Source organism: Mus musculus, chromosome 12, assembly GCF_000001635.26.
Source record: "Mus musculus strain C57BL/6J chromosome 12, GRCm38.p6 C57BL/6J".
NCBI classification, from domain to species: Eukaryota; Metazoa; Chordata; class Mammalia; order Rodentia; family Muridae; genus Mus; species Mus musculus.
The window spans coordinates 23105386-23132793 of NC_000078.6; the positions used below are offsets into that span (position 1 = coordinate 23105386).

Genomic DNA, 27408 nt, shown 5'->3' on the forward strand with positions numbered 1-27408 from the left:
TAGATACAGGCTGTCGATCAGGCTGTATCTTTCTGTGCTGGGATTAAAGGTATATGCCACCGTGCCTGGCTTCTCCTTTTTTTTCAAGGGGCTGTTTAATTTTATGTGTATAAGCATTGGTACCCATGTATGTAGGTGTGCCACATGAATGCAGTACTTCTGAAAACCAGAAGAGGGAGTCACTGGAGAAACTGACAGTTGTGAGATGCTGTGTGAGTGCTGGGAACCAAGTGGGGTTGTCTGCAAGAGCAGCCAGTGCTCTGAGTCACTGAGCCATTTCTCCAGCCTGTTTTCTTTTTGTTTTAAATGTTGTCTGTGACTGTTGAAGAGCTTTTAGTGACTGTCAGAAGCCCAGGACTTCTCGGGAAGCAGTCACATTCCCCACAGGTCCCCACAGGTGTGCCTTCAGACAGTGGACCTCATCCCAAGGTTACCCTTAAACTCATGTTTGCTCTCCCAGCATTCCTGTCGCTCAGGAACGTAGTAGTTCAGCTGGCCCAGAATCTGGGCTGTGACCAAGGTAGCTTCTCTGTGTGTGTTTTCAGGTGGCAGCTGGCAGGCCCTGATTCTTGTGGGCTGTTGCTACCTGGGCCTCTCTATATAGGGGTCCTAACACTGGCAGGTAGCCTCCCTCCTAATAACGAGTGGGCAATAAGTTGATAGAGACCAACTCAGGGGCCTGTTTTATCACCAGATCTTAGAAGTTGCCTGTAGCTTGAGGTTGGAACTCTTGGGGAGGAGGGTGCCTCTCATCTCTCTCCTTTATTTCTATTATTTGTTTGTTTATTTATTTATTTATTTATTTATTTATTTATTTATTTATTTATTTATTTATCATCTCTCTCCTTTATTTATTTATTTATTTATTTATTTATTTATTTATTTATTTATTTATTTATTTATTTATTTATTTATTTATTTATTTGAGATAGGGTTTCTCTGGATAGCCTTGGCTGTTTGGGAACTCACTCTGTAGCCAGGCTGGCCTCAAACTCAGAGAATTAGCTACTGCCGCTCCTGTTGGGATTAAAGCCATGCTCCACCACTGCCTGGTGCCAGATTCTTATATACAGAAGCATGCCAAGCTTTTTCATGTTCCTATTTAGATATACTTAGTCTTGTGAATGTATGTACCTGTGTCTGTGTATCACATATTCTGCATACTGCATTCCATATCCCAAAATTGCTTGACTGCATCTCTCAGGACTGATGTTCAGTTCTTAGGACAAAGAATGCTCTAGTGAGCGTTTGCCAGAGTGTGGCTGAGGGAGAAAGCTCTGATGTCTGTCTAGTCTCCTTCCTTCCTCCCTCTGACCTCTAACTGACCTGCACCCTGGCTCATCTCATAGCTTCTTAACAAGTACCAGCAAGGCCCAGGCAGTTGTCTCTCCTCCCCTCCCTTCTCCATCCCCCTCCCTCCCCCTCCTTCCCCTTCCCTCCCCTCCCCTCCCTTCCCCTCCCCTCCCCTCCCTTGCCACTGATCATCTTGCCTCTATATTACCCTTCTTGTTCTTCTGCAGGTGTCCCTGCTTGCAGCCTAAGCTCCATAACTCCCCTTACCAGCTTCAGGCAACCTGTATGAACATTCCAGGTCAGACTGGGCAGCTCTCCTCCAGGTCCCACAGTGAGCTGAGCAGGGTTCCATTCAGAACTTGGAGGCTACCTCAGGACTATCTGGTATGTCTGTCTTTCTGGGCCTGGGAGATCTCCACTAGCAGGCATCAGCTGAAACTCCAAATGGAAGCCTTGTACAGTCTTGGCCTTAGCTTCCATGCTCTGACAGCTAGTGCAGGAATAATGGATTAACCACACCTTGAACATGAACACCATTGTTAACAGAGTTGCCTTTCAAGGCTGGAGACAAACATAGTGAACAGTCAGTTCTAAGTACTTGTGCAGTGTAATTGCATCTCTGGACTGTGGCTCTCTGACCTCCATTCCTTTTCCATGCAGCCCTGAGCACGATAGAGTTTTCTTCCTCCTTTGGTCCTCTGGCACTGATTTCTGCTCATCCCCAAGACCTGAAGGGGCCGTCATCTCCTCGCTGAATTAAAGGGTCACAGCATTAGGAAAGTTGAGAATCATTGTTTTAAATGGACGTAGAAGGAGATGCTAAGGAGGACCCAGTTTCTAGCATGGAGTGGCCCTGGAATTCAGGACCAAGGCAGTGATGGGTTTCCTTCAGGCCAAGCTAGTTTGAGAAGTCTGGGGGATATGTAGAGAGGAAAGGGCCGGATTTACAAACCTCAGCTTGAGGTCAAAAGAATGGACTGGTCACAGACACCCAGGCCTACAGATTTCTTTACATTTCTGATTTTAATGTTTTTGCATGTGTATGCCTATGCACTGTGCATGTGTGTTTCCATATGTATGGGCACATGTGCATGTGTGGGCAGCTCAAGGTAGACATTGGGTGTCTCCCTACCCCACTTTCCACTGTATTTTTTGAGGCCAGGTCTCCTGAACTGTAGCTTGCTGATTCCAGCTAAGCTAGCCAGGCAGCTGGCCCTGAGGATGTCCCATCTGTCTCTCAGATGCTGGGATTACAGGTAACTGCCATACCTGCCCAGCTATTACATGGTTCTAGAGATCTGCATTCCAGTCTTCATGCCTGCACCGTGCATGTTTCATGTACTAAGCCATTGTCTCCCCACAGCCCTGTTTAAAAAATAAAATAAAAGTTTTGATGTTTGAGTAATGACAGACCCAAGGGAAGCTGCAGCTGGGTCCATGCATCTGTCCTTCAGGTTCAGCCCCTGGTCCTGTCCTGCACAGCTACAGTGACATTAAAGTCAGGGATAGGGACACTGGTACGATCCACACAGCTTAGTCATATCGTGTGTGTGTGTGTGTGTGTGTGTGTGTGTGTGTGTGTGTGTGTGTGTTGTATGTGCACGCGTGCACCCATGCGCTGGCACATACATGCTGTGTGCATGGTATCTGATGCAGTTTCAGGGCATGTGTAGATCTGCGTTGTCACTGTCACTGATGGTTCTTCCTATGGTTAGAAAATTGCAGAAAAGATTCTGTGGGGAGGCGACCCTAGGGTCTCCTAATAATGAACCTTCCTGCCCCATCCTGTTCTCTGTACCCTTCCTTCCTGCCCCATCCTCGGTTTTGCATCCTTCCTTCCTACCCCATTCTCTAATCTGCACCGTTCTTTCCTGCCCCATCCTTGGCTCTGCACCCTTCTTTCGTGCCCCATCCTCGGTTCTGCATTCTTCCTTCCTGCCCCATCCTCGGCTCCGTACCCTTTCTTCCTGCCTTTTCCTCCTCTCTGTACCCTTTGTCCAGGTGGCTTTCTGTTCAGGCTCACTTCTGAGTACCCTCCCCTTGTTGTCCATCCTGTGGTAAATAACCAGCTTAGAAATCACAATGGACTAGTTTCTAGGCTGCATTTACCAAAAAAAGGCTACATGTCTCGAAGGCTTTGTAGGGCCTTGTATTAATTTTAGATTGAATCAAAGAAAATACACTTTCACGATTTGTCGATTACATTTAACAGCTGCAGCTGATGCTGGAGTGACCCTGAAGTCCGTGTTATGAGGGTAAAGCATAGATCCGTGCACAGTGACACCATTGGGGGTGCTTCTGTTTTTTTGGCTAAATTCTACACTTTGAGGAATCTTTCCTTACTGAGACAGTCTCTGAGAAACCTAGCAAGTGAACTCCCACGGTTTCCCTCCCTCGGAGGGAAACACCCTATCTTTTTTATATCATTTTTCTGCTCCACATATTTTCGGTCACTCACTAGCATATGAATCCTTCCATCCATGAACTCTGATGTTGGACATCTGTAAACAAAAGCCCCAGACTCATCCAGTGTAAAAACAGTTCTGCAAACTGCAGAAGCAGCAATTGAGAAGTGCACCGCTGCCATCTAGGGGTCACGTTTAGTGTTGCTACATATGGTGGCTCTTGAGTATTTTGGAATCCAGCCTTCTTAGTCTGTTCCTGGGCCTTCCAATGGGAACAATACAGTAAACTTTAATGGCTCCCAGAAAAAGGAAGTCTAGTGTAGAGAAGCTGGGGGTTAAGGGGATCCTTAGATGAAGCTGACAAGGCTTCCCACACCGTTTGGAAGGGGACAGAGCCAAGCAGTGGTGACAGTATCAAGGGGCTCTGGGTCAGGCAGCACAGGGTTTGAGTCCTGAGTCTGTCCCTTGTCAGTTACTGGACCTAGAAAAAACTACTTAGGCCTCTTCATTCATTCTATGAGACAGGGTGTTCCTGGGGAGGCAAACATGGACTCAAATTTGAGATTCTTCTGCCTTAACTCCTCTAGTGCTGGGATTAGAAGGGTGAACCATCATGACTGGAACACTTAAACTTTTGGAGACTCGTGTTTTTAATACCTAGTGGGAAACAGGACTAGTGATCTGACCCTAATTAGGCCAGCATGGCCACTAAAAATATGTGAACCACGAGGAACATAATAGAGCCTCCAAATGGAAGGCATATATAGTTCTTACTGATCGGTAGCTAGTAAGACTAAGAAGGAGTTATGGAGGACAGGGAAGGCTACACAAATGAGACAGAGAGACAAGGTTTTACAGGGTCTGTAGGAGTTTTCCGTTCAAGGGGGAAGGGCAGTCCAGATGCAGGAACCATGTGTACAAAGGCATTTTAGTAAGAATAGCACCGCTGTGCTGAGTGCATTTCATTGAGTTTGACTTGGTCTAAGCTCAAGGCAGATAAGGTGTGGCTGAAGAGAAGCTCAATGGTTAGAGCACTTACCGCTTCTGCTGGGATCAGAGTTTGGTTCCCAGCATCCATGTACCTGGGCTTACAACTGCCTGTAACTCGAGCTTCAGGACATCCAATATCTTGCTCTGGGCCTCCACTGGCACCTGCATGCATATATGCAAATACATGTAGTCTCTCTCTCTCTCACGCACTTTCCCACAATTGAAATAATAAAGTACATCTTAAAAATCTACTGAGTGAAATAGAACAGGTGAGTTTGGCTAGAACCTCCATGAGGGATCATCAGTCCATCTTGCTTCCAAACCTCCTCCAACCTCTCATGTCCCCACCTTGACATTCCCTGTCTGGGCTTCCTGCTACCACTGTCTCCAACACTGTCTAGCTACAAGGTTTGGTTTAGGGCAAGGTGGGGATTGGGGTTAGCTTCACCCACAGCCACAGAAGTGCAAAAGCCACATTCTGCAAGTTTCACCAAGACTTTGTCCCTTTTGGTGGTATTTCCTTCACATGCTTAAAAGGCCCTGGCTTCCTAACAGGAAATTCATCTTTAGATTTGAAAATGGACTGTGGGATTGTAATCTTAGGAGTGTGTTGGTAGTGTCGCTAAGGCTATGAAAGCTGATTAGCACATTCACTTCCAACAAGACATCCTGTGGGTGTTCTGGGCTCCCATAGAGAAGGTAGCTCAGGGTTTGGTCACAGGACAGCTTCTTCCTTGAATAAGTTCTTCCTTTTCTTTTTAAAGGTGTATCTAAATTTATTTCACAGGCATTGGTGTTTTTCTTGTATGTATGTCTGTGTGAGGGTGCCAAATCACCTGGAACAGAAGGTACAGACAGTCTTGAGATGATATGTGGGTGCTAGGGAATTGAACTCAGGTCCTCTGGAAGTGCCACCAGTGCTCTTAACCACCAAGTCCTAATAATTACTTTCTATGACAATTGTCAGATTTTGTTTTTGAGATGGGGTCTCACTATGGAAACCTGGCTGGACTCAAACTCAGTATGTAGCTAGGAATGGCCTTGGACTCCTGATGCAATTGTCAGGTCCCCAGACTGCTGGGGTTGTAAACACAGGTGGAGGCCAGAGGACAACTTATGGGAGTCGGTTCTTCCCTTTCACCTTGTGGGTCTGGGAGATCAGACTTGGTCTCTGCTCTTGGATTTTTGAGCTGAGGTCTCACTATGGAGTCCAGGTTGTCCTAGAACTCATGACTTTCCTGCCACAGCAGCCCCATTTCTGAGCTCTTATTTCTGCTCCTCACTATACTCTCACATCTTGTGTGTCTTTGGATTCTCCATTTGAAAAGACTACCAAGGCTGGAGAGATGGCTCAGTGGTTAAGAGCACTGACTGTTCTTCCAAAGGTCCTGAGTTCAAATCCCAGAAACCACATGGTGGCAGAGAGAGAGAGAGAGAGAAAGAGAGAGAGAGAGAGACAGACAGACAGACAGAGAGAGAGAGAGAGAGAGAGAGAGAGAGAGAGAGAGAGAGAGAAGTCTTTATAACTGGGCAGACACATCCATCCATCCTCTTATTCCCCATTATTTGAATAAGTGATCCTGAGCATGCTGGATGACATTAGCCAGGGCACATGCCCTGTTTGGTCCTGAGGGACTGTTTCTGTCCAATATCTAAAACACCTTCTAGCCAACAGAATAGGAGGGCCAATGGCCTTGCTGTGTGTGGAGCCCACTGAGTGGGGAAAGGCTGGCATGGACTCCTATCTGACTAAATTCTTGGCTGTTCCTTACATTCAAGGACTTTCCCGATGTCTACCACTTACCTGCTTCATCCCCACACTCACTATAGAGTGAACCATGAACAGGGTGCTTGTGACAACACAGGAAACTCACAGACATTGGTTTATTTGATCATTTTAATATGCCAGGTCAATGGAAAGGAAGGACAGAGCACACAGGAACACCTGTATTTGCAGGACAGAGGGCAGATGTCCACAGCCTTGGGCATGCATGTATCTCCTGTGTAATTAGGCAAATAAATACTTAAATACCACAGCACAGCCAGACTTGGGGGTGGGGGGAATCACAGGCCACAGGGGACCATGCTTTAAAGGCAGTCAGAGGCTTTAAATACAGGGGCTGAACCTTCTCACTTTATACAAAACTTATATATTAAAAGTAAGGATACTGCAGTATATACATGCAAGCAGCTTTGGTCGGAGAAAATGAACAAGAAAGGTGGAGCTATGCACAGGAAGGGCTTGCCTATCTACTCTCCATCTTCTTCATCCTCACAAACTCACCTGGGATCATAGAATAAATCAGCTGGTCTCCGTAAGATACTGAAATGTCCTGTCTGATGTCCTTAAGGGTCTCCAGGCCCTCTGTGGGCAGGGAAGGAGCCCTACAGCCCAGAACACTTGAAACCTTGGAAGGAACCAGCCTGGACTGGATGGGGAGGGACATCTATTGGATCAGACAGAGGAGAGAGCTGCATCCAGCCAGACCAGGTGAGTGTGTTATGCTGCCTGGACCCAGGTCCCGAGAGAGCAGGAGAAATCACGGAGAAAACCACTGTATCAAGCAAAGCTGAAGATGGCAGGTCAAGCCTGTGTTTCTCACAACTGTGTAAAAGCCCATTCCACTCAGAACTGGCTAGCACTGCTGGTATCACACTGTAGCAACCGGACAATGGATGGGTCCCTCTTGGCACCTTTGTTGAATTCATCCAGGGACATTTTGCCTGAGGAATGGAAGAGGGAGACTTAGGATTAGCCAGTTCTCTGGTTAAAGTCTGGAACCCTCTGGAAAATGGACAATGTCCAGTCTCTTCTCTCTCTCTCTCTCTCCCTGTCTCTCTACCTCCCTCCCTCCCTCCCTCCCTCATTTCCTCCCTTTTGTTTTGTTTATTGAAACAAGGTTTCTCTGTGTAACAGCCCTGGCTGTTCTAGAACTCACTTTTTAGACCAGGTTGCCTTGTACTCACAGAGAACCTCCTGTCTTCTATGAACTCCCATTAACGACATGTGCCACTATGCCTGAACAGAGGGTAATTTCTTAACAAGTGATTGATGGAGCAGAGCCCAGCCCAGTGTAGGTGGTACAACCCTGGTCTAGTGATTCTGAGTTCTATAAGAAAGAAGGCTGAGCAAGCCATGGGGAGCAAGCCAGTAAGTAGCAACCCTTTCATGGTCTCTGTATCAGCTCCTGCCTTCAGGTTGCTGCCCTGTTTGAGTCCTGCCCTCACTGCTTTTGATGATGAACTGTTATGTGGAAACTGTGAGTGAATAAACCCTTTCCTCCCCAAGTTGCTTGTGGCCATGGTGTGTCATCAGAGCAATGGAAACCCTAACTCAGACAACACGGATGAAGACTACAGCTCAGAGGGTCTACTGACAATGCCCATGGTTATAGAGCACTAGGAAGGGTGCAGGATGCAGGCTAGGTATACTGAATTCTAGTCTCCCTCCCTCAATCAGAGCTGAATCAAGTGGGTTGGAAAAGGGCAGTCCTGCATAGGGAAGAGAGTGTATCCCAAACACCTCTGTGTCATCAACAGTTTCACAGGGTCATCTACTCCCCTCTCCCCACCCCCATCCCATCCCCTCTCCCAATCCCCTTCTCCCTCCCCACCAGCTCATTCCTGCCATGTTTCCTACCATCTTTGTTTGTGTCCATCTGTCTGAAGATCTTGTCTGTTTGCTTCACGGGCAAGGACTCGTCCTCAGGCATCTTCATCATGGAGGACACCATCTTGTAGATGGCCTGCAAAGGGACATCTGTGAGTATTCTCTGGAGGATGGAGGGTGGGTTATGGTCCTCGCTCTGCTAACCAAGGAGCATGGACAGGGCAGAGTCAGGACCCTTCTCTCATCAGAACAAGTTTCACAGACAAGGTGCTGGGCAAAGGGAGCCAGGAAAGTTTAAGTGACGTTCAAGAGCACAGGATACAGCTGGGGCATGGAAGAATGGAGGGCTCCTTGGTTCAGAGTAGAGGGGAGGTTGTGGGGCAAAGCATCTGTCTAAAAGGAGGTTCTTTGGTGGGGAGCTGGGAAATCCTGGAGGGAAGATCAAAGGGGAAATACATTGAGCCCTGCCCACACATGGGTCCTGAATCTGCAGATCCAACAACTACAGGTGGGAAATAGTCTAGAAAATGAAACTGGAGGTACACAGATAGTTTCTTGTTATTTCCCAAATAATACAAATTATTATTAACATCTATAGCCATTGTATTAGGCACTGTATATAACTACTTTACTTATTTTATGGATGTATGTAATTATTTATTTGGGGGAGGTGATCTCATGTGGAATTCAGAGGACAACTTGTGGAAGCTGGTTCTCTTTTCCTACCATGTGGGTCTTAGGGATCTAACCCAGGCTGCCAGGCTTGGTAGCAAGCACCTTTACCCACAGAGTCAGCTCACTGGACCAAATACAGAGATGGTTTAGAGCATGGAGCAGGAAGGATGCAGGGTGCACATAAGCACCACTCCTGTGAAGAACTGACGGCTGAATCATCCTTTACTGTGTCTTTCTGATTTCTATAGGAAGTCCTATAGACAGCTAATGTGTGTGTATGTTATACATGTGTGTGCAGATGAACACCCATCTGTGCAGAGGCCAAAAAGCAATACCGGTGTTCACAGTATTCCCTTTTCTCTCTCACTGAACCCGGCCGGGGCCTACCATTTTAGCTAGGGTGCCTGCTCAGCAAGCTTCTGGGACTCACTTGTCCCCTAGTTCTAGGGATTCGGGCATGCTCAGCCACTCCTGACTTTTCTGTGGGTGTTGGGATCAGAACTCAGGTCCTCATGCTGGGTATCAAGTGTTCTTCCCCACTGAGCCATTTTCCCAGTTCTTGCTTTGACAATTCTTAATCACCGATCTGAGCCTCAGATCTCATTAGAGGTTTGTTTTGTTTTGTTTTGTTTTGTTTTGTTTTAAAAAAAGACCCATTTTATAGAATTGTGTGAATAAACCTGATGGATGAGCTCAGCTGGGACCTGATGTCCAGCAAGCAATCGATAGCTGCTTGGCTTTTATCGTTACTCTCTGCAAAGACAGGCAGTCCTTTAGTACACCAGGTAGCAAGTGGGCAGAGGAATGACCTGGTGTATGGGGTCGGGGATGGGGGTCCTGGATCCCTGCACTCCCCATGCTCCAGGCCCTGTCAAGTGCAGGTACCTGCACTATCTCCAGCATTTCACTGCAGCTGATGTAGCTATTGCTGTCTAGGTCGGACATGCTAAGGCCCACTTCAGCTTCTGTTCCAGCTTGTCCCAAGAGGTCATGCTCAGAGCAATGATGAACACTCGGAAGTCGATGGTGCTGTTGCTGTTGGTGTCAAAGTTGTGGAGGACATGTTCAGCGACCTTGGAGGCATCTCTGTAGGGGAAAAAGTTGGCCTAGATCTTGAAATTGTCCACAGTCAGGTGGCCAGTGGGACAGTCATTGAGGAAACCCTTGTATCACTCCTGAAGCTTATGGTTGGTGAACTCCTTGTGTTTCCGCAGGTCCTCCAGCACCTAGGAAAGACAGAAAGAATATCTTTTTATGGCTAAATACAGTCTACTTGGAGCATGCATGCAGAATTGTGGTATACGGTGACAGGGAGAGGCAAGCTAAAATCAGTGGAATGAAGCGTTGTCAAATGTCCTGTAAGGGTTAAACAAGAGTCAGGATCAAGACAAACCGCTCAGCTCATCAGCTTGGGGCAAAGGGGTCTCATGGACGCAATCCTGACTCTTCACTTTGAACAGCTAGTTCTTTTTCTCGTGGGGGACTCGGTGTGTGTGTTTGTTTCCTTGTCACAGATACATTTGCTGATGCTGCATAGTAAATAAATCTTGCCTGCATAGGCGGATGTTAGTGGTTCACATTCCTACCTAACACAGCTAGGGTAAATTTAGAACTAGGTTGACTCACATCCTGAGTGGACTCAGGGATGATACCAGAGAACAGGAACATGGTTTTGGCCCTTCAAAGTTCAACGTCATTTGTCAGCAACCCTAATTTTATAAATGACATTCAAAAACCCAATTCTTATCCAGATTTCTGGGTTAATCTGGGTAAGTAGGGTTTCATGGGGACCCAGGTATTAAAGCTTTGAAGCATGTTGACAGGAGGCTTCTAGACCCCCCAAGACCTCCCTATCCCCATCCACATAATATTGGGAGAAGTTACCAGCACATGCCATGCTGTTTTTAACCCTAGAAGAGACACCTGGGAACCTTATGGGAGTCCCCACTCTTTATTATGCCTATGAGATATTGTTCTGCCAGGGAGATCTAGAATTGCATCAATTGGTCGGTGAATGTCGATGTGAATGTTAACAGCTGAAACAGCCCCAATGGAAATTCAGGACTGTGCTTCATTGTCCAGCACACCCCACTGCAGTCTCCCACAAGGCCCAAGTGTGAGATCCTGCAGTGATTGGCCACTGGACGTTAATACTCGTTCACTTCGCTTCCTCAATTTTGGTTTCTTTCTTTCACAGTAACACACCTGCATAGCTCAGTTATTTTTGAAATGTGAAGAAGAACTAGTGTGGGTGAGTCTCCTCTACCCAAGTCCCAAAGGAAACCACTCTGAACTGCTCAGAGGCTTATGAATTCTAAGCACTAGGTGCTAGGTCCTGTTAAGGAAGATGAGACATGCACTCAGTATTACCTGCTACCGCCCCTGTCTTCTTCACCTCTTTCCCAGGTTGTTAATGTTCTATGTACATATTTTATTTACTTATCTAGATGACTAGGAGATATTTAAAGTTCCTTGTCCAAAACAGACGTATGGCTATTGTCTTTCAAAGCACACATTTACTTATCTAAACACGTCCTCCCCTGTACAAACAACCAACTCAAATGTCCACAGTATCTTGTTCAGAAATAATCATCAAGTCAGGTAGCCGGGTGCCACACATCTGTAATTCCAGAATCGGAGGGTGAGGGCAGCAGGATCAGGAGTTCAAGGTCATCTATGACTATATAACAAGTTCATGGCCAGCCTGAGCTACATGAGAACCTGTCTAAAAAAGTTATATTAAAAGAATGAGAACAGGAAGGCCAGTAGTGGTGCATGCCTTTAACCCCAGCACTCAGTGACAGTGCAGACAGATAGGAGTTCAAGGAACGCTACCCTGGGCTACAGAGCAAGTTGTAGGATAGCCAGGACTACACAGAGAAGCCCTGGCTCTCTCTCAGAGACATACACACAAACACCCCCCCCACACACACACAAACACACAGAGAGACAGACAGAGACAGAGAGAGACAGAAACAGAGAGACAGAGAGATATCTACAAATGGAAGAAGATTATGCACAAGGGCATGTGGCCATTGCTGCCATCTGTGAGAACTGGTCACATGGGTTTGTGAGTGGAGGCCTCCTGTGGAAGAACTTACTGGAAAGGTAAAGTTGACTGAAGTGCGGAATTGGCTGGATGGACAGGTATCTTGTAGGACCTTTTGTCATGTTTTCCTTTGTAATTTTGTTTATTTGTTTTCTGAGTTAGGGTCTCATGTAGTTTAGGCTGGCTTCAAACTTACTATGTAGCTGAGGACGACTTGCACCCTTAGCTTCCTGCCTCCCCTGTCTAGCAGTCACAGGTGTGAGCCACAATGACTGGCTCATTTGCAGGTTTTTTATTTTGTTTGTTTGTTTGTTTGTTTGTTTGTTGTTTTTGTTGTTCTTTTTATTTATTTATTTATTTTTGGTTTTTGAGACAGGGTTTCTCTGTATAACCCTGGCTGTCCTGGAACTAACTTTGTAGACCAAGCTGGCCTTGAACTCAGAAATCCCCCTGACTCTGCCTCCCGAGTGCTGGGATTAAAGGTCATTTGCAGTTTTAAGTTGTCAGAATGTGTCCATGTGTTCTTTTCTTTTTTTCTCTTTCAAAGCTTTAAGAATATTTTCTTATATAGTATGTTACAAATGTTTTTCTTCTTATATAATACATTGTGAGGTTGCCTGGTACCTGCAGAGGCCTGAATAGTATGTCAGATCCCTGGAACTGGAGTTACAGAAGTTGTGAGCCAACATGTGGGTGTAGGGAACAGGACCTCTCTCCAGGTCTCAGTCCCCTTAGATTTTAATTTCTACTCAAAGAAGAAGCATCCCCAAATCATAATCGCCCAGCCTCTATCTCTTGACTGGTGGCATGTCTAAGAACCTCCAAGTTGATGGAACATTATAGGCTAAGCCCTGTCTGGGCGGGGCTTCAGGAACAAGAAATAGAGACAGAGCCTTGATGCTGGCACATGGCTCTAATCCCAGCAGTCAAAAGGCAGAGGCAGCCAGAAAACTTGAACTCCATGTGAGCCTGGTTTACAGAGAGCGGACCCTGTCTCGAAAACAAACAAACAAACAAACAAACAAACAAAAAACAAATGAAACACAGAACTAAGGTCCTGGAGGACCTGCATAGAAGGGTGCAGGCTCTCTTAAGTCCCCCGTGATGGCTGACTGCCAGATCCTCTGTTTTCTTGCTACACTCACTTCCTACCTCACAGCCTTGCTTCTACCAAGGTTTAGGGTCCTCTTTCCTTATCACCTACAGCCTGGGCTTCAACCCTGAGTCAGCCAACCTCTCCCTTGCTCCCTGGACATTGAGCTTGACAGGGTGGCCAGTACTGGCTGGAAGTACCCCCAGAAGATACCTACATCCACCTCAGGAAAGGAACACATAATACCAACTTCTCCATCCACAGAGAGTCTGCCGTGAGAGGACAAATGTGACTGCTGGTGGCTGAGGGGTCACCACAGGCCTAGGATAAGCATACAGATGAAGAGCTAGCTGCTCTCCATGGAGCCCATGACCCAGGGCTCTAATTCACACCCCAACACAGAGTAACACCATATCATGACTCTTTGGGAAGGGATAGAAATGCCCTAGTTTTATTGTAGGTAATTCATTTTGGAAACTCAATTAACCAGACACATGTAAAATTGAAGCCACCCTGGGAACACAGAAGTGGAGGTAAGAATAGGGTAGCCAACAGTGGGAGGGTGGTACACCTGGTGATGGTTGGTCCAAAGAATCCCTTAGTGGAGCAGGACAAGAGGTGCAAAAAGAGATATCTGGGGATAATCCAGATAATTGATGGGGAAGGAAGGGAGGAAGGAAGGAAGGAAGGAAGAAAGGAAGGAAGGAAGGAAGAAGGAATGAAGGAAGAAGGGAAAAAGGGAGAAAGGAAGGAGGAAGGAGGCAATGAAGAAGGAAGGAAGAAGGAAGGAAGGAAGGAAGGAAGGAAGGAAGGAAGGAAGGAAGGAAGGAAGGAAAGAAGGAAGGAAGGGAGGGAGGGAGAGGTAAAAGGAGGGCAGGGGAGGGAGAAGGGAACTGGAGAACCTAGAGGAAGGGACAATGAGCTGAGCCCAGGAGGTGGCTACTAGGATGTTACTGTCAGAGGCAGGCCCTCAGGAGGCCCTCAGGCAGGAGAAAAAACTGTGAAACAAGATGAGCAGGAGACCACAGAAATGAGGGCAGAGTTTGGGGTGGTAGGAGGTGAAAGGTAGAGAAGCCAGGTTGGACCAAGCTCTGGGGGGAGGGTGTCTCCTGCTCAAATACTAGTATTGGAGAGAAAAGACCTAGACCCGGTGAAGCCATGTAGCTCCAAGGCCCTCACCACTGAACCATTCACACAGGGAATCTTACAACATGTCTCTGGCCTGGAGTCCACTTAGAAATGTCACCCAACAAATACATTGTGCTAACCAGAGAACTGACCATCAGAGAGCTGCAGAACCTCTCCTAAGTGAGCCAGGACCTGACTCCAAGATACACAGCTATGGGATTGTGCTGGTATGACAGTCCCAGAGAGGGCAATGTGGAAACAGCTACACTGCCACCCCAGCCTGCCCTGTGCTTGTGGCTCCTCTTCATGATCAACAGCCCTGCAACCCGCAGCCTTGCCACAGACCCTTAGTTTCCAGCTCACGCATGCAGCATCCACTCACCTCACTGAACACACATCACTGCTGTGTCTGTGATTTATCATCTAACAGATGCTACTGAAATGCCAAACTCCTTGTACCTGCTCTGCAGATATCTGACAGGAGGAGGCTGCAATGCAGACAGCCTTGGAGGTGTTGGAGGAGAGGATTCGTTTCCCTTATTTCCCATTCCCTTCCCAATGGCTTGAAGATCTGCTCCTTAGCAAATATTTCAGAGGAGGGATCTCCAGAACACAGGGCTGTGCCTCTGCCCAGCCTTTGCCTCCTCCTTGGTATCAGGCTGCTAATTAGAATTCATGCTTTGCATTGGTTTAGGATATTCTTGCTGTTGTGGTTATAGTGTAAACACACACACACACACACACACACACACACACACACACACACATACACACACACACACACACACACACACACACATGCCCTTGATCCCAAGATGTACTAATACTATTTGGAGGCAAAAAGAACTTTGACATAGCTCACATCCAAACAGATCCCAAGTGACCCTCTTTGGATGCACAGAACAAGGCGTAAGCATCAGGAGGATGGAGACCACCCGGGAGCCTTCAATCCATGTTTCAGGGCTATCCCTGAGGCGTTGAGGAATCATGAGATGTAGAAAAGGGAAAAGGAAGGGTCTGAGCCTCACGACCTGGTTCTGAGGAGCAATGGCTTAAAGATCTGCTCCTGCATGCAATGTCATTTAAAGAAAGGGTTGTGACAATAGGAATGTGTCTGGCCATCTTAAGCAACTGGGACCAATGGCATAAGCAGTATGAGATAAGGAGGAAGAGAGGGTAGGATTGACCCTTTTCAGAAACTCCAGTAAAGAAGGGCTCTATGTAAAGAAGCCTCAGTCCTTGAGGGACTCCATGGATCATAGTCCTCCTGCCCTGCGACATTCCACTACACCCAGACAGGAAAACACACCTTTACAATGCTAAGTGCTGCTGAGACTCTTGAATATCCAGCAGCTAGCCCTGAGCCATAGGAACTCTCAGACAGTGCAGTCAGGGACAGTGACCCCCCCTTCCTCTCCAAAGGGGACAATGATTCAGTACAGACGCTTGGGACAGAGGACCAACAGTCATAGAGCAAGCTAGCCAAAGAACCACCAGGGAGGAAAAGAAAGCAGGCTCCCAGCAGCAGAAAGCCCCCCACACCGACCTTAGCCTCATTCTTGATAGATACACCCCATCACCTGGGAGAGTGGATCACCAGAGAAGCCCATACTTGAGCAGGCAGTCAGGACCAATTTCCAGTGTTTTCTCTTGGGTTCTTGAAGTATAGATGCTTGAGTCATGCTGGATTGAGGTCCCTACTCAGAGTGCCCTGCACTACAATGGCACATTCCTAGGCAGGAGAACTAGGTGCTCTGGCCAAGAAGACGGAATTTAGAGTCAAAACTGTAGGCCCAGAGGGGATGGTGGATGATGACAGAGCCTCCAGGGAGTGGTAAGCAGTCTCACGTGGCTCAGCTAGGAGTTAGCAGAATGAGTCCCATTGAGAAAGAAAAGACCTAGGTTAGAGCTGGGCTCTGTCCTTTGGGTTTTGATCTATCCTGGGCCCCTTCCCTGATAACATCCTGAGAGGCAATGAATTTCCAAGGTGTGTTTAGCTGGTACCCAAAAAAGCTGCTGGCCAATAAAGTGGCTGTCAAAGCCATGATCTCTTAATACTCACTTTCATGAACCTGCTAAGTGGAGCCCACAAACGCTGGCAGCCTCATAGATGCTTCCTGGCACTTGCCTGTAGATGCCTAACAGAGACCTGGATAAAAAAATTAATATGAGGGACCTCATTTTAGCTCTCTTGGAGGCACTGAGACAGCAGCAAAGATGTGTGACAGGCTCAGTGGTACACACCCCGTTACCCCTCTGTCATTCATTAAGCAACCGAGCCAGCCTTAGTGATGTTTAGCTGTCTGTGAAAAAAAAACCTGACCAAAAAAAGGAATGGTTATACAGTTACAGAAAAATCACTGTGTGCTCCCCTGAAGAAATACCTACCTAGCCCAGGCCATGAAACTAACCCAGGCTTCATTGATCAGACAGCCCTACTTTCATCTTTTTAGGGGGGAGGAATGAGGGTCCCTGGATCACACAGCCACCTCCCACTTGTTTAAAGCACTTCACATTCTAGCAGGGATTAGATCTGACAGACAACAGCATTGGAGATCAAGGACATGTGATTTCACAGTAATGGGAATTGTGGGAGGGAGCTAACAGGGTCCCAGGTTCTCCCAGGGTCTGTTATGCTCTTATTGTCCTTAACACACTGAACTGTAAATTAAGGAAAGAGCAAAAAAGTAGCTGGGAAGCTCTGTGGAAATATTTAACCAGAGCTTGGTACTGCGAGTAAAAAGCTTTGCTAACAGTACAGTTGTGCTGTCGCTGGGAAAGGCCCTTGGGAGCTCCAATGTCCCATTATACACAGCTCAGTGCTGGCTAGGAACATGAATGGTACAGTTCAGCCCACCACGCAGCAATCTCATCACTCAGACTGCCAAACCTCAAGAGCTGCTAGACATAGACCCTGGAGGGAAGGTGGTGGGTGAAGTGGGTACCAAATCCCTAGGAAGACCTGGACTCAGGAGAGACTGAGTGCATCCTCTGTGAATTTGAACTTCAACAGGCCATCTGGACTTGGCTGATGGAGAGCCTGTTCCATGTCAGGTGGAACAGAATGTGGCAGGGGGAAATCAGCCTCAACTGTGCTCTTCCTTAGGGTGACCAGCAGAATATTTTTCCTCGTCCTCCTCATCCTCGTCTTCCTTGTCCTTGTCCTTGTCATCCCCCTCATCATCCTCCATCCACTGTAGGTGAAACTCAAACAGTCTTAGCCTCCACTTCAGTGCAGCCCTCTGCATAATGGCCATCAGCTGCAGGAGATGCACCTGGAGCCACACAAGCTGCACTGAGTCTGCACGGACACTAGAGGGCGCAGGATGGCAGATTCCCTAGCCCTCAGCACACACCCCTTTGAATTTCTAAACTAGGCAAGAAAGCACAGTAGGTCTAAACCAGTACTTCTCAATGGGTGGGTCCCAATTCCTTGGGGATTGCAGGACTCTTCATAGGGGTTGACTAAAACTATCAGAAAGCACATATCTATATTATGATTTGTAACAATAACAAAACTTACAGTTATGAAGTAGCAAAAAAATAATATTTTGGTTGGGGTGACCATGACATGAGGAAGTGTATTAAAGGGTCACAGCATTAGAAGTTTAAGAACCAATAGTCCAAACTAAGTAAGTCCTTAGGGTAAATGTCCTTGGGCCTGTTTAGAATACAATGGGTTAAATCCAACAGGCTGTGGACATTGTTCACCCCGTTTTTCTTTCCTCGTTCCATGTGCTTGTAGGAAAATCTCATATTATATATGAATGTCATCCTATTTCTTGGACAGCGCTGGGCAGTACCAAGGACTCTGGAGCTGATGCCACCACACAGGGATTCTATTCACAGCAGTTAGCATCCTATGGCATCCGGTGATCACGTTACTCACTGATACCAGGAGTGAGAGATAATATGTTGTCATCCCACAGTCCTCCTCAGATCTACAGACCTATCCTGCAGGGCTACCTTGTACCTCTCTGGAGAAGCCAGCTATAAGGTACCAGAAGCCTGAGTCCAGCCAGGGAGGCAGAAGGCTACAGTGAGAGAGGTACCCTCCTCTTCTGAGTGGGACAACAACCAGCCACCCAGTGAGATCTATGGGAGAGAGACTAGAGTGTTACTGCAACCTCAGCCTGCCATCTGAACCATAGATCCCATGTCACGGTACTAGTCACTGCAAAACCATCCTGACTCCCAAGCCACATTCCAGGAGCTCACACTCCCAATTCCCCAGAGCCTCAATGACTGTTTAAAAAAAAGGTAGCAGAGCCATTGAAATGACTCCCTGGGTAAAGGCACCAGCATGAGAACTCACGTGGTAGGAGGAGAGAACTGAATCCCAGAGGTTGTGTCCTCTGACCTACATTCACTGGATCACTTGCCCACCACACACAAACTAATCCATATGCATAAAACTTAAGCAACAAGGTAAAAGTGCAATGTAAAAGGAAAAAGAGGGGCAGCTGGCAAGGCTGCATGGAAAGCCCCACCCTGCATTGCCAGACCTCTCTCCCTCTGCTCTTTCCCAAGTCTGAGAGGCCCCACAAGAGTTACGGAACCAGAGGAGGTGGAGAAAAGAACAGGAAATCCCCAAGAACTTTTTTCATAACAGAAACTGCTACTGTAACAGGGAGGGAGCCATGTGGGTGACTCTCCTCACTAAGCTAGGCTCATCTGGGTCACACCCACTCCAGTCACCCAGGAAGCTCCTACTCACACCCTGCAGCCTGTTCAGACACAAACATCCCACCACTTTTTGGGGGCGGATTTCTCAGACTCCATGGTCACTCTCTCCAACATCCTGAATGGCATTTCTGACCTTCTGTTAAGACTTATACTTTTGGGACATCATTACTGTGCCCCCCACTTTGGACCCTGGTAAGTCTGTTTCAGCCCCAGGGTCTCTGCATCTGCAGATCCTCCACCTCTCTGCCCTTCTTGCTGTCTGTTTCAGAGAGGGTCAGTCCTCAGGTATATGTGCTTTCTCTTGGAAGAGGCCTCTAGGATTAGCATCAATTCTCATCTACCTTCAGACTCTGGTCCTGTTTTGTTCAGAGCACTTCCTCAGACTAGGTACTGAATTCTTTCCGTTCCCTTCCCTTCCCTTCCCTCTCCTCCTCTCCCTTCCCTATCCTCCTCTCCCTTCCCTTCCCTTCCCTTCCGTTCCCTTCCCTTCCCTTCCCTCTCCTCCTCTCCCTTCCCTATCCTCCTCTCCCTTCCCTTCCCTTCCCTTCCCTTCCCTTCCCTTCCCTTCCCTTCCCTTCCCTTCCCCTCCCTTTCCCTCCCTTCTCTCCCTTCCCTTCCTTTCCCTTCCCTTCCCTCCCCCCTCCTCCTCTCCCTTCCCTTCCCTTCCCTTCCCCTCCTTTCCCTTCCCTTCCCTTCCCTTCCCTTCCCTTCCCTTCCCCTCCCCTCCCTTCCCTTCCCTTCCCTTCCCTTCCCTTCCCTTCCCTTCCCTTCCCTTCCCTTCCCTTCCCTTCCCTTCCCTTCCCTTCCCTTCCCTTTTCGTGTGTGTGTTTGTATGTGTGTGCAGGTATGTGTGTGTGTATGTTACACACTATATTGGTTAGAGTTTTACTGCTATGAACAGACACCATGAACATGGCAACTCTTACAAAGGACAACATTTAATTGGTGCTGGCTTACAGGTTCAGAGGTTCAGTCCATTATCATCAAGGAGGGAACATGGCATCATACAGGCAGGCATGGCGCAGGAGGAACTGAGAGTTCTATGACTTCATCTGAAAGCTGCTAGCAGAATACTGACTTCCAGGCAGCTAGGATGAGGGTCTTAAAACCCACACCCACAGTGACATGCCTACTCCCACAAGGCCACACATTCTCTAAAAGTGCCACACCTTCTAATATTGCCAATCACTTGGCTGAGCATAAACAAACCATCACACACACCCTCATAAACACACACATGAATCCTTATACACATAAACACAGGGATGCTTTCCCATGAAGGGTATAGAGGTGGACATGAGAATGTTTTTCTTTCTTTTTGCTTTTCTTTACTCTGTACATCTCCCAAGACAGGGTTTCTCTGTGTAGCCCTGGCTATCCTGGAACTCACTCTGTAGACAAGGCTGGCCTCAAACTCACAGAGACCCACCTTCCTCTGCTTCACGAATGCTGTGATTGAAGTTGTGTGCTGCCACTGCCCAGCTATCTTTTTCGTTTTAAAAAAGATTTTTAAATTTCTATTCACATGTATGTCTGTGTGTATGTATGCTTAGAGAGGTGGGAAGAAGTCAGGGCTCTGGAACTGAATTTACTGGTGGCTCACAGAGCCAGATGTGGGCGCTGTGAACTGAATTCAGGTCCTCTGAAACAGTAGCAGTTGTTTGTAAGCACAGAGCCAGGTTTACAGGCCTCAGAGTCCTGCCCCTGTTTTTGAGTCAGGGCCTCTCTCTGAACCCAGAGAGTACTTTTCACCATTTTGTCTAGACTAGCCAGCCAGAACGACCCTAGAATTGGTTCCTGTTGTCTCTATCCCACAGTGCAAGGGTCACAGCAAACAAGGACATATGTGGCGCTTTACACAGGTGCTGGGGATCTGAACCCAGGTCCTTATGCTTACACACAGGGAGCACTCCATCTCTCAGACTGCGGGGTCCTGCATTTCTGTATTTAATACTTTGCCACCGTGAGCCCCCACAGTGGCCCAAAACAAGGCAGAGTACACACACTGTTTATAACTGTGAATCGGGGCTGCATGACATTTCAAAGGCTCTGCGTGAGACCCAAGAGACTCTTCCTATCCTGAAGGCTCAAACACTTTGTGACCTCCAGGGTTAGGGACTCAGGAAGAAATGTGAGGGATGTGGATGAATTAGTCTTCTATAAAGCTCCATTCTGGCACAATAGTGACAGTAGAATAGACACTCAGGAATGTGTCACACTAGGGGTGTTCACTTGCCAGATGCTGATGTCCCTCCTTTTAGACAGCAATCCAGCTATGGGGTCCCAAGTAAGGCTTCTTGTTGCTTCCCAAGAGGTCATTATCATCAAAAAGGCTCATCACCAGACCAGACCTTTTACAGGCCCCTGCTTCTGTATGGGACCAGCAGGACATCTGGGCAGCTAGTTCTCAGCGGTGGAGGAGGGGAAAGCAAAAAGCAATGTGTGGGTGTGTGCCAGGGCCAGAGCTAAGGAGAACTCACTGTCCTGCAGCACACAACAGCTGCCCAATGAGGAAGTGATAGTATCCCCACAGGGACAGAGGTCGGCCAGGTAACATGGAGCACAACCAAGATGACCAACCCAAGCAGATTAGGAACTGGCAATGGGGATAGCTGGAAAGACATGAAAGGCAGGGCAGATCCAGGCCCTCACGTTCCTCACCTAATGTCCAGCTTAAAGGAAACCTTAGGGAATTAGCAAGTCCAAATATCAGGATACAATCAATGCTCAACTGCACAGTAGAAGCTCAAGGCTGAGCCAGAGGAACAGACACCTGTGTTATACAAACAGTCTTCTTCCTGTGGGCTGAGTCCACACCCTGTGGTTTTGAGACAGGGTCTCATGTATCCCAGGCTGGACACTGAACTCATTATGTAAAGGACGATGACCTTGAACTCTTGATCATCCTGCCTCGATTTCCCAAGGATTGGGGTTAGAGCCATGCACCACCGCATGCATTTTGTGGTGCACTTAGGGATAGATTTTAGACTTCGGTGAATCTTAGGCAAGCATTCTACCAACATTCATAGCCAACTCCAGCCTATCCTCCCTCCTCTCCCCCACCTCCCATTTTCATGTGACAGTCTTTTTTTGAAACAAGGTTTATCTGTGTAGCCCTGGCTGTCCTGAAACTTGCTCTGTATACCAGGCTGGCTTGGAACTCACACAGATCCATCTACGTCTGCCTCATGAGTACTGGGATTAAAGGAGAGCCTTACCACCATCTGGCTATGATAGTCTTTTTATACAGCCCAGGCCAGCCTTGAACTCAAGACACTCCTCAGTCTGCTGAAATTACTGGAGCACAGCACACCTTAAGTGCTCTTTTGTAGGATATGTAAGACATTGCTGCAAGAAGGAGAGGGCAGTGGTAGATGCCCTCTACAATCCATTCCCCAGTCCCTCTACAGATGGACGTCTTGTGCAATCAGTCCGGGTGAGAAGGAATCAGAATAGGCTTTTCTGCCTTGCTGCTCAGCACCCAGACTCAGGTTGGCACATTGTCCCAGGCTGAATCCAGCAGGTTCCTTGGGGTCCCTGAGCCAGCTATGGAATGACTCACACATGGGCTCCTGATTGGCTGGGATGACAGTTCATATCAAATGTGTTTTGATGCTTCAGGCCAAAAAGCCAGCAATGGCCTTTCTGCAGTAGCCAGGGGGAATGGCACAGGGCCTCTAGGACTGGTTCTCCATGGTCAATGACTTGGGCTGACCTGGCCAGTGGCGGGCACCCAACACTCCTGGGAGGGTCCAGCAGTAACACAGGGGTGCTGAGCCAGGACTAGGATAGAGCAGGGTAGAATATCTCTCATTGCTCTGACTTAGCCTATGTGTGTCCCTCTCTAAAAGGAGATGCAGTGTGTCAGGCTGCAATGGGGCATGCAGATTTGGTGGTCCCTGGGTCAATCCCTGCCTACAGCCTTCCCTTCTAGCTGTATGTTCTTGCTACCTTGATTTCTCTGAGTCCTGTCTCCTTAGCTGTAAACCAAGAGTGAAGGTCCCTGTGTGTGGAGTTTACAGCCAATTTCTATGAAAGGAAGGGAAACAGAAGCTATGAGGAGACAGAGACAAACTGAACCACCAGGCAAATGCTCGGTGGGGACATTGGAGGACTTTTACTGTGAAAGACCACAGGCTTCCTCAATGAGCTCCATCTGAGTACAGCACCCTGTGAGGAAGGAAGCCACCAACCTGAAAAGCTTCTCTTGCAGGTCACACCGAGTGCAGTGGCATTAAAAACTATGTTCAGTGCTGGTAAAGAGCCTGGGATCACTGTGATCTGGAAGCATCCCTGGGTAGGGCCAGTGACTTCCTAACTCCTGTACTTCAAAGAGGAAATGTGGGGAGGGAAGAAAGGATGTAGCCAGGAAAACATCAGGGCAGGGACCACAGAGGTTCCTGTTGCTGAGGGGCAGGTCTAGTACAGGGGCACAAGCACCAAGGGCTTGCTAGACACAGGGGTGGGGTTTCAGGTGGAGGAAGGCCCCTTCTTTCATGTCAGCAGGTATCCTGGGAAGTCCATGCCTACTACTTGGGAATAGGATTGTGAGGGTTAGGGACCCTCAGGCAGTGGCTCACACTTCATGCCATACACGTTGCCAAGTTTACAGACACACACACCCCAACACCCCTCTCCCAACACAGAGATATGTTACCTCACTGACTACTCAGAGGCTCCCATCCCTCCTGGCTCCAGTGATAGCCCAGGAGGAAAAGCGGTCAGAAGAAGGATTCCTCAGAGCACCACACAGGACTCCAGAAGATATGCCCCTTGGGAACTCACTATTCTTACACACAGGAATACGAGTCCTTTGCTATTCTTACACACAGGAATACGAGTCCTTTGCTCATTCATTCATCCAGCCACCTTTACCAAGTATGCATGGACTTGGCCTGAAGATGTGCTGAGCGAATGAACCTAACCTTGGGCAGATGGAGAAGATGCTGACTGGTGGACAGGAAAGAATGATGCTCAGAGGAAGCCTCAGTGTGCTCAGAGGCGAGTCACTATGGGACAGAGAGAGCAGGAACATGTGGGGAAATTTGGGAGGGAAGGAACAGGTCATTATCTACAACCGCAGAGCTGTCACTCAGTACAAGTTGAGCTCTGAACTGCAGGCTGTGATTCAATGTAACCCCATCAGCCTGACCCATCTTCCCATCCTCTTTGGCCATGAATATCTCCACTACTCTGTCTCCATCCCTATGGCTGCCACTGGGCCTTTGCTCCCACACCTTCTTCAGTCTCTCTCCATGCTCACATTTCTTAGCCTTGTGGAATACTTGTTTGAAAAGGGAAGCCTCGACACACAACCTTCTAAGCCTAACCTCTCTCCAGCTTTACTTTTTCCAATATTATAATGAGTTCAAGGCCCAGGCTTTAACTTTGCTTTTCTTTGCCATTAAAAGCCAGAGCCCCCTAGCTCACTGGGGATAGGGTATATTCTTTTTTTTTTTTTTTTTGGAGTTTAATTTTTCTTATTACGTATTTTCCTCAATTACATTTCCAATGCTATCTCAAAAGTCCCCCACACCCTCCCCCCCACTCCCCTACCCACCCATTCCCATTTTTTGGCACTGGCGTTCCCCTGTACCGGGGCATATAAAGATTGCCTGACCAATGGGGCTCTCTTTCCAGTGATGGCCAACTAGGCCATCTTTTGATACATATGCAGCTAGAGTCAAGAGCTCTGGGGTACTGGTTAGTTCATAATGTTGTTCCACCGATAGGGCTGCAGATCTCTTTAGCTCCTTGGATACTTTCTCTAGCTCCTCCATTGGGGGCCCTGTGATCCATCCAATAGTTGACTGTGAGCATCCACTTCTGTGTTTGCTAGGCCCTGGCCTAGTCTCCCAAGGGACAGCTATATCACGGTCCTTGCAACAAAGGCTTGCTAGTGTATGCAATGGTGTCATCGTTTGGAGGCTAATTATGGGATGGATCCCTGGATATGGCAGTCTCTAGATGGTCCATCCTTTTGTCGCAGCTCCAAACTTTGTCTCTGTAACTCGTTCCATGGGTGATTGTTTCCAATTCTAAGAAGGAGCAAAGTGTCCACACTTTGGTCTTCGTACTTCTTCAGTTTCATGTGTTTTGCATCTTGTACCTTATATCTCGCTATACTAAGTGTCTGGGCTAATATCCACTTATCAGTGAGTACATTTCATTTGAGTTCTTTTGTGATTGGGTTACCTCACTCAGGATGATGCCCTCCAGGTCCAACCATTTGCCTAGGAATTTCATAAATTCATTCTTTTTAATAGCTGAGTAGTACTCCATTGTGTAAATGTACCACATTTTTTGTATCCATTCCTCTGTTGAGGGGCATCTGGGTTCTTTCCAGCTTCTGGCTATTATAAATAAGGCTGCTATGAACATAGTGGAACATGTGTCCTTTTTACCGGTAGGGACATCTTCTGGATATATGCCCAGGAGAGGTATTGCGGGATCCTCCGGTTGTACTATGTCCAATTTTCTGAGGAACCACCAGACTGATTTCCAGAGTGGTTGTACAAGCTTGCAATCCCACCAACAATGGAGGAGTGTTCCTCTTTCTCCACATCCTCGCCAGCATCTGCTGTCACCTGAATTTTTGATCTTAGCCATTCTGACTGGTGTGAGATGGAATCTCAGGGTTGTTTTGATTTGCATTTCTCTGATGGTAAAGGATGTTGAACATTTTTCCAGGTGTTTCTCAGCCTTTCGGTATTCCTCGGGTGAGAATTCTTTGTTCAACTCTGAGCCCCATCTTTTAAGGGGGTTATTTGATTTTCTGGAGTCCACCCTCTTGAGTTCTTTATATATATTGGATATTAGTTCCCTATCTGATTTAAGATAGGTAAAGATCCTTTCCCAATCTGTTGGTGGTCTTTTTGTCTTATTGACGGTGTCTTTTGCCTTGCAGAAGCTTTGCAGTTTCATGAGGTCCCATTTGTCAATCCTAGATCTTACAGCACAAGCCATTGCTGTTCTATTCAGGATTTTTTTCCTTGTGCCCATATCTTCGAGACTTTTCCCCACTTTCTCCTCTATAAGTTTCAGTGTCTCTGGTTTTATGTGAAGTTCCTTGATCCACTTAGATTTGACCTTAGTACAAGGAGAGAGGAATGGGTCGATTCGCATTCTTCTACATGATAACAACCAGTCGTGCCAGCACCATTTGTTGAAATTGCTGTCTTTCTTCGACTGGATGGTTTTAGCTCCCTTGTTGAAGATCAAGTTACCGTAGGTGTGTGGGTTCATTTCTGGGTCTTCAATTCTATTCCATTGGTCTACTTGTCTGTCACTATACCAGTACCATGCAGTTTTTATCACACTTGCTCTATAGTAAAGCTTTAGGTCAGGCATGGTGATTCCACCAGAGGTACTTTTATCCTTAATAAGAGCTTTTGCTATCCTAGGTTTTTTGTTATTCCAGATGAATTTGCAGATTGCTATTTCTAATTCGTTGAAGAATTGAGTTGGAATTTTGATGGGGATTGCATTGAATCTGTAGATTGCTTTTGGCAAGATAGCCATTTTTACAAAGTTGATCCTGCGAATCCATGAGCATGGGAGATCTTTCCATCTTCTAAGATCTTCTTTAATTTCTTTCTTCAGGGACTTGAAGTTTTTATCATACAGATCTTTCACTTCCTTAGTTAGAGTCACGCCAAGATATTTTATTTTATTTGTGACTATTGAGAATGGTGTTGTTTCCCTAATTTCTTTCTCAGCCTGTTTATTCTTTGTGTAAAGAAAGGCCATTGACTTGTTTGAGTTAATGTTATATCCAGCTACTTCACCGAAGCTGTTTATCAGGTTTAGGAGTTCTCTGGTGGAATTTTTAGGGTCACTTATATATACTATCATATCATCTGCAAAAAGTGATATTTTGACATCATTTTTCCAATTTGTATCCCCTTGATCTCCTTTTGTTGTCTAATTGCTCTGGCCAGGACTTCAAGTATTATGTTGAAGAGGTAGGGAGAAAGTGGGCAGCCTTGTCTAGTCCCTGATTTTAGTGGGAGGTCTTAGGATCCCGTGGCGGATCCTGTGTGGGTCTTTGTGGGTGTCCGGAGACTCCCCCAGGCCAGGGACCACAGTGCTGCAGTGGGCCAGCCAGAAGGCGAGTATATTCTTAATACATGCTGAGCATAGCCATACTGCCTGCCAAGGTAGACAGCTGGCAGCAAGGCTGTGCCCCATACTTGTACATGCTTTCAACCACAGGCAGGTGGGGGGGGTGGAGGGGGTCCCCATCTTCAGAGGGATCTTTCTACTGATCATCCTCTTACTTCTGACACCATAGCAAAGTTCTGACATAAGATTAAGAACTATCTGACCCAGACTCTCCTCATTCAGTGCTGAGGTGTGTTTGGCTATAGAGGAGTCACTGGGTGTACAACAAAGCATCCAAGAGCCTCAGGATGAAAAGAGACACTGTAGGCTAGAACTTGTACTCCTCTGACCTCTTTCTCTGCTCCAGCTTCCAGAC

General features: G+C 47.2%; 1 non-coding gene across 1 annotated transcript in view; it reads right to left on the reverse strand.

Moving 5' to 3' along the window:
- Positions 1-9905: 9905 nt before the first annotated feature.
- Positions 9906-27408, reverse strand: part of Gm9292 — a gene marked incomplete at its 5' end in the record, with an annotated part of 32966 nt that continues 15463 nt past the window's right edge. The window contains 2 exons of the transcript XR_003950185.1: positions 9906-10059; positions 10147-10199. This is a non-coding gene — a transcript (predicted gene 9292). The remainder of the gene's footprint in view (positions 10060-10146; positions 10200-27408) is intronic.